Source organism: Pseudophryne corroboree, chromosome 2 (assembly GCF_028390025.1).
Source record: "Pseudophryne corroboree isolate aPseCor3 chromosome 2, aPseCor3.hap2, whole genome shotgun sequence".
NCBI lineage: Eukaryota > Metazoa > Chordata > Amphibia > Anura > Myobatrachidae > Pseudophryne > Pseudophryne corroboree.
This window is the reverse complement of record NC_086445.1, coordinates 285,661,329-285,669,517: the sequence shown is the minus strand read 5'-3', so window position 1 is coordinate 285,669,517 and position 8,189 is coordinate 285,661,329. Positions and strand designations below refer to the sequence as shown.

The following is an 8,189-nucleotide window of genomic DNA, read 5'->3' as shown; positions in this document are numbered from 1 at the left end:
TTTCGCACCAAAGTTAGCAAGCCGATATGATGGGGGAAATGTACTATATGAACGATCAGCATTGCAGCTGTTGATTTCTACAACTATAGGAGGCGATACTCTATCTCCACAGCAGGGACAGTGCTGTCCCTGGCTGTGTGGGGGAGAAAGGTGGCTTCGGACTGCATGAGTAGCGAGATCCCGCACATGCACTGTGCAGCCGGCCGTGCAGGGAGACATACTGTACTACATCAGCACTCAGCTGATGCGCGGTGCACTCTTGGGGGCATTGCCAGAGAGGGGAGTTTTCAATCCCCCGCTTCAGCAGACAGTATGTTGATACACTTGGGGGCATCTCCGGAGGGGGGAGTTTTCACTTCCCCGCTTCAGCAGACAAGATGTTAATACGTCTTGTAGATGTCCCTTCCTGCTACGCCTCGGTAATGAGGCGAAGCAGGAAGTGTTATAGCATGACCCGTGCCGCTATAATACATTTGCCCCTGAGTTAAAAAATTATTTTTCTTTCAAAGGGGAGAATTCCGTTCGGCGCAATGTGGGCGTGCTGACACAATTTTCAGCTGTGTGCAACACATTATGATAGCCAAACATTGCTTATTATCCTGTGCACATTCATGGCATGGGAGAGAAAAAGTAGACCACACGCAGTGATAAAAGTGGAGAAGGGAGCCAGTGGAAAAATTGCCCATGGCAACCAATCAGCTTTGACGTAACATTTATAATTTGCATACTATAAATGTATACAAAGAAGCTGATTGATTGCTATGGGCAACTTCTCCACTGGCTCACTTCTCCACTTTTATCACTGCTTAGTACATATCCCCCAAAGTGTCTTTACCTGACTATTCCAGAGCAACTTCTAGCTGTTGCACTGGTTGAATTCTCCCTTAAGTGTTATATTTAGTGCAGGTTTTTAGAAGTGCTGATGTTGCACATAGCAACCAGTCAGATTCTAGATATTATCTAGCTATTATCTTCTAGAAGATGCTAGATAAATAATAGGCATAATCTGATTGGTTGCTATGGGTAACATCTCCACTTCTAAAAACCCGCACTTTAGTAAATCTACCCCTAAATGTCAGAACGTCTTGATAATGGGTTTCCAGTAATGATATGCCATAACTATATTGCTAGAATTTGTGTGGCCACAGCTTATTATTTTTTCAGTATTTCACAATTCTTTAGGCAGACAAATGTTTGGATACAATAAGCATTTTATTCAATGTCATCCATATCAGCAGTGATGTTCACTTAATAAATACATGTCCTGAGTCATAAAAAATACTCAATAGAAATCTGCAATGAGGTAGTAACCCCCCTCTTCCCCTTTAAGTGGGATCTCTGAGAGAAGCCACATTAAGCTCTGCATTCTGTCAGGGAACAGCATTGTTATGGAATGTGCAGAGAAATGTTTTAAGACATTCATTTTGTCTTCACTTTCCTGTCAATGTTATTGGAAAAGTAATAATGATGAAAGGAGGAAAACACACAAAAAGCAAATTCACAAGTGAGCTATAGCTATTGTGGAGATTGCTTTCAAAGTCCAAGATTTAGTGGCTCTCCTAAACCCGGCTATTAACTTGTCCAGATTTATATACTTTGTTCTTCTATGCTTAAAAAACTGGAAAAGGGTTTCTGAAAGAAAGTAAAATCAGCTAGAAGAAAACTAAGGCAAGAAGTTAATGTTTGGTAGCATGCTAAAAATAGTGCCCTTTTCAACTTTTATCAAAGTGCTAGCACCTTTTCAATCTCTCACTCCTGTGTGTTGTTAAAGTTCTCATTTTAGGACACCAATTGTAAGATCAGTGATGGTATATCTTGTGATGGAAAATCTTAACCTATAGATGTGTCTCCTTTTTATATCCATTGTGAGACATTTTATGTCTGAAGCTTACAGCTTGACTTCAGCTTTCTGTTTAATCTCCACTATGTATCATCTACATTTTCTTCACATTTATCAGAGAAGGAGCAGGTACATTATCTCACTAGGCTGAATATATTCCCCTGGTGAATAACTCTGTGCTAGAGCATATATATGACATTGTTTGGAGAAAGTTATCTTGCCAGGCTTGTAAAACTAGTTAGGAAATACAAATACATATTTAAACCACTGGTTGAAGTTCATCCTCTTTGGCAGACACAGACCCAATGCAATTATTTTCACAATGCTCTTTGTCTATGTGGTGAAAATCAGGTTGAGTAAGAAAACATTAGTGCATTAGTACATATTTCAATGTATTTAAATACTTAAATACTGAATGTTACTACTAGTGTAACATTCAGTATTAAGAGTTCCTGTTTTTTCCAATTTTCCAGTCATTGCAATCACTGAACTGCAGTCATGTCATTCAACAAGTGATGATACATGGACATTTAGGGGCTGATGCAGAATTGATAGTACCCCAGTTTGTGGAGCGTATTTAGCATAAATCCACGATGCACATACTGAGGTAATGAGCACACATACTGTACATACAGGCGATCAGGGCCAGATTAAGGATTGTGGGGGCCCAGGGCAACTCATTTGTGGGAGCCCCTACCAAAAAAATGACATTGTGCCCCAATAGTATAGTACACAGTGTCTACCTATTAAGCCTGAGTGTCCCTCGTATGCCACAATATCCCCATTATGCCACTCAATGTCCCCTATATAACACAGTGTTCCCACTACTGCTACTCACTAGTGAGTCTTGGCTCCTGATGACTTTGCAGAGGAGGCCTCAGTGTCTTCAAGTGGAAGACAGTCTGACGCAGCTCAGCACTACTGAGGGAGGTCACTGACATAACAGCAGGCTCTGGGGTATAGGGGTCCAGAAAACCCGGTCCGCCCAAGCCAAGTTACCAAAACTGAGCTACCTCATGTCGGTATCCGAGCAGCCCGCGGGCGGCTAAGTGGCAGTGAGTGTCTTGCGGGATTTGACTTCCTGCGAGACTGTCTGTGCACCACTGCACTGTAGCTCCTTGGCAGCCAATGTGGGGGGACAGTGTGGGGGCCCCGGGACAACTGTCCCTGTTGTCCCAACTTTAATCCAGCCCTACAGGCGATACAGAGACATGTAATCGCACCTGCACTTACAACAGACGAGGCCTAACTGGTCTGTAATGAGATGGTCTCTAGGTAGATGTACTAAGCCTTGAAGAGAGATAAAGCAGAGAGAGATAAAGTACCAGCCAATCAGCTCCTAACTGTCATTTTTTAAACACAGCCTGTAGCATGGCAGATAGGAGCTGATTGGCTGGCACTTTATCTCTCTCTGCTTTATCACTATCCAAAGGCTTAGTACGTATTCAAAATTTAGTGAGGACTGAATGAAATGCTGAGTTGTACTAAACAGGAAATGTGCCTGCTTGGAGGTACATCTTTTGCACCATGTGTAGGGTAAGTGAGTGCACTAATGATAAAGACTATTAGGAAACTATGCATACACACAGAGGTGGTTGCTTTGCAACTTGTGAACAACGGTGCATATGGGTAAATAAATATACACAGGGGTTAAAGTGAGCCGGAACGGGGCGGAACTGCGTTCCGTCAGTTCCACTTGGAGACGGAACGCAGTTCCGCCTCCTCTGGCTCACCTAACCCGGCGATGTGTCCCCCGTCGCTGCAGGGAGATGACGGGCGCCCGCGGCGCCCGTCTACCCGCACAGCGGCAGCCGGAGGCAGGAGCTCAGTACTGAGCTCCGCCTTCCGGCTCAGTCAGTGCGCGCTATGGGAGAGACGTCATGACGTCTCCCTCATAGTGCAGAGGAGCGGGCGACGAGAGGACTGCAGCGGCCGGACACGGAGCGGGGCTTGGTAAGTATGGTGTGTGCTGTGTTTTTTTTATTTTTTATTTGTGTAGCAGCTGGGGGGCAAACTACTGAGAGGTCATTACTACGGGGGCATTATTACTGGGGGGGGCAAACTACTGAGGGGCATCTACTGGGGTCATTACTACTGGGGGGCATTTACTGGGGGACATTACTACTGGGAGCAAACTACAGGGGGCAAACTACAGAAGGGCATTACTACTGGGGGACAGACTACTGAGGGGCAGTACTACTGGGGGACATTACTACAAGGGGGCAAACTACAGGAGGGCATTACTACTGGGGGGCAAGCTACTGAGGGGCATCTACTGGGGGGCATTTACTGGGGGGCATTACTACTGGGGGACATTACTACAGAAGGGCATTACTACTGGGGGACAGACTACTGGGGGACATTACTACAAGGGGGCAAACTACAGGAGGGCATTACTACTGAGGGGCATCTACTGGGGGGCATTTACTGGGGGACATTACTACTGGGGGGCATTACTACTGGGGGACATTACTACAGGAGGGTATTACTACTGGGGGGGCATTACTACTGGGGGGCAAACTACAGAGGGGCATCTACTGGGGGCATTACTACTGGGGGCATTACTACTGGGAGACATTACTACTGGGTGCAAACTACAGGGGGCAAACTACAGGAGGGCATTACTACTTGGGGCATAACTACAGTGGCATTACTACTGGGGGCGTAACTACAGGGGTTAAACTACTGGGGGCAATGCTACTTGGAGGCATTACTACTGGGGGCTAAACTACAAGGGGGCATAACTACAGGGGCTAAACGACTGGGGGCATTACCATTAAGGGCATTACTACTGGGGGCACTACTAATGAGGGCATTGTAAACGGGGCACTTCATAAGGGGCATCAATCCTGGGGTCATAAGGGGCACTGCTATTGCGAGCATTGCATAAGGGGCACCACTACTATGGGCTCTATATAAGGGGCGCTACCACTGTGGGCATTGTATAAGAGGTGCTACTGCTGTAGGCATTATGTGTATTATGGGGTGCTACTACTGTGGGCGTTATTAGTATTGTGTAACACGCCCCTTTTTTGAGACCACGCCCCTTTTTGCGGCGCGCGTCTACGGCGCACGCAATACCTTTGTTGAATTGCCACCGTGGGAAGGGGGGTGAGTTCCACCACCTCTCTAGGACCACTTTAAGCACTGAATATACATATATTTGCAGTCCTGGTTCTGCTGAGCAACATACTCCCAATCAGGGGTGGACTGGGTGCTCATTGCACATTGGGCCATTGAAACATTCAGGGAGTCCAGGTGATACAAGGGAAGCATGGCCAGATTTGGGTGATGTGACCAAGCCCGTAAAAAAAATAAAAATGAATGGAAAGTACTATGTGCACTATCGGGGGAATTTCCTTTTCCTCAGCTTGCCGAGCTCTTTAGACAATGCCACCCCCTACTTCTGGATTATTTTCAAAAAATGTTATGTCCCTTTACATGAGCTGCAATGAATAGAACATGTGTAGTTCATCTTTGAAGGACAGTCTGTAAACCATAAGGAGAATGGTGAAGCATAGAACCAAGAAAAAGTTGAAATGCATCTACAGTATGCTGCAGTCAGTATTCTCTATGTGTGATAAACCCTGCAATAATTCTTCTTTTGTAAGGAAAGAGAAAAATATTCCTTTTTCACCATTTTTCTCTTTCCTTACAGAAGTCTTTGTCTATTACCCTGTTCAGTGAGTCTCTCTCTCTCACCACCCCCATCTCTACCATGTCTCTTTCCTCTTCCAACCTCAAGCCTCCTCTTCCCCCATCTTTTTTTTATCCCTCCTTTCCCATGTCTCTCTTTCACTTTCTGTCTGTCTGTCTGTCTGTCTGTCTGTCTGTCTGTCTGTGTGTGTGTCTCTCTCTTCTCCACAGCCTCACTGTTGCCTCCTTTTTCTCTGTACCCATTTTGTTTTTCTCTGACATCCTATTCTATCTCTGACCAGGGGCAAACGTACTAAGCTTTGTAGAGTCATAAAGTGGAGAGAGAGAAATTATTAACCTATCAGCTCTTAACTGACCTTTTTCAAACACAGTCTGCAACATGACAGGGGCTAATTGGCAGGTACTTTATCTCTCTCCTTATTCTCCAAGGCTTACTACATCTCCACCTAACTCTCTTTCTTCTTCTTTTCCTTCTCTCTCCATCTTTTGCACTCTCTTCTATGGTAAACAGATACAGAAATGTATACATATTAATGTCAATGGTGTCTGGAGCATATTACAGTATATACAGGAGGGTATGTATCTTATATTTATATATTAATATGGGGATTGTTTATAGTACACATTTTATACAGGAGTGTAATATAGATTATGTATATAGGGAGTGTGATATACATTATAAATATTGGAGTGTATACAGTATATAGGTAATACTGTATGTAAGTTTAGTGTATATGGTATATACGTATGTATACAGCATACATACATACATACATACATACATACATACATACATACATACTAAAGTTAAACCCCCTAAAAAGTCAACAGATTTCTATTATTATTATTATTATTATTATTATTATTATTATTATTATCCTTTATTTATATGGCGCCACAAGGGTTCTGCAGCACCAACTTACAGAGTACATAAACAAATAATCAAAACAGGAAAACACCAACTTACAATTGAAAACAATATAGGACAAGTACAGGGTAAATAAACATAGCTACATCAGCAGATGACACTGAAATAAGTATCAGGTGGCGGAAGACTGCGAAATTTGGTGCAGTTGAAGATTATTAAAGTAAGAAAAAGATTAGCACATGAGGGAAGAGGGTCCTGCTTGTGAGAGCTTACATTCTAAAGGGGAGGGACAGGGGAGGGACAGATGGGGTAGACAGAGAATGTGGAACAGAGGGCTAGGATGAGATTTGGCTGGGTTTGGTGAAGAAGCGGGTCTTGAGAGCCCGTTTGAAGTTTTGTAGAGAGGTGGAGAGTCTGAGGGGGAGAGGTAGGGAATTCCAGAGAAAGGGAGCAGCATGTGAAAAATCTTGGAGATAGGAGTGGGAGGAAGTAATCAGAAGACAGGAGAGTCGGTGTGCATTAGCAGAACGAAGAGGACGGGTGGGAGTGTTAGGGGAGATAAGGTCAGAGATGTAGATGGGAGAGGAGTGGGTGAGAGCTTTGTAAGTGAGTGTGAGAAGCTTGAAATGGATTCTGAAAGGGAAGGGGAGCCTGTGAAGGTCTTGTAGGAGAGGGGAGGTGGACGTAGTGTGTTTGGTGAGGAAGATGAGCCAGGCAGCAGCATTGAGGATAGATTGGAAAGGAGAGAGGTATTTGTCAAGGATGCCAGTCAGGAGGAAATTACAGTAGTCCAGTCTGGAGATGACCAGTGAGTGGATAAGAGTCTTAGTAGGATCTGATCCTGGAAATATTTTTTAGATGAAAATGGCAGATTTGTGAGAGGTGCTGAATGTGTGGTTGGATTTAGGAAAAGAAGAAAAAATGACCTTGGGTGGGAGCACTCATTCCCGGAGAGTTATTTGTAGATATGATGTCTGTATGAGTAGTAATGTGATAATGAAAAGATTAAAACATAACTTTTAATAATCTATATATAAAAGGCTAGGTACACTAATGGAGTTTACTGTAAAAGAATTTTTACTTTTGTTTTAAAAAACACAAGATACCCAATTTGATAATAAGATGGCTGTGAACTTTCTTAAGCCATACATAAAGTTAAATCTGCGAACATATTAATGGATTGTTACTGTGATAATTCAGTATCTGGCAAGCAAATGCCCATCCCTCCGTGGGTTCAGTGCAAACACCCATTCAATTCCACTGGAGACCCACAACACCTGGTATTCCCAAATGGTCTCCCACTGAAGTACTGACCAGGCCCAACACTGTATCGCCTCCAAGATCGGACGGGATTGGGCATACCCAGTGTGGTATGGTAGTGGGTGACGTATGAAAAAGGGCAGAGATTGCAACTGATTGCGGGATGTGTGTTATTGTGCCAGTTTTAGCCAAATACAATCCTCCTTAAAATTTGTTGACCGTCATTGCACCAATTTAGCGACCCAAACACATGGGTATGCGGAGGTTAAATCATATGGTCAACAAGAGTTGATAACATAAGCCTCTATTGTTTTTGTTCGTAGCGTGAGGCAAAACAAAAATAGTAGCCTATTATGATTTAAGGCATATATAAAGAACAAACACAAAATTCCAATGTGTGGTTTGAAGGAGAGGGAGGAGTCAAGGATTACTCCAAGACATTGCACTTGGGGGCTAGAGGAGACAGTAGTGCCATCAATAGATAATGAAATTGTGGGAGGTGAATTTATGCGGGAGGGAGGGAAGATGATCAGAACATGTCTAAGACTGAGAAGTTTAAGAAAG

At 43.7% G+C, this 8,189-nt stretch overlaps 1 pseudogene; it reads right to left on the bottom strand.

Annotated features, from left to right (window-relative positions):
- Positions 1 to 7,630: 7,630 nt before the first annotated feature.
- LOC135052747 (5S ribosomal RNA) lies at positions 7,631 to 7,749 on the bottom strand (annotated as a pseudogene).
- Between the last annotated feature and the right edge of the window lie 440 nt (positions 7,750 to 8,189).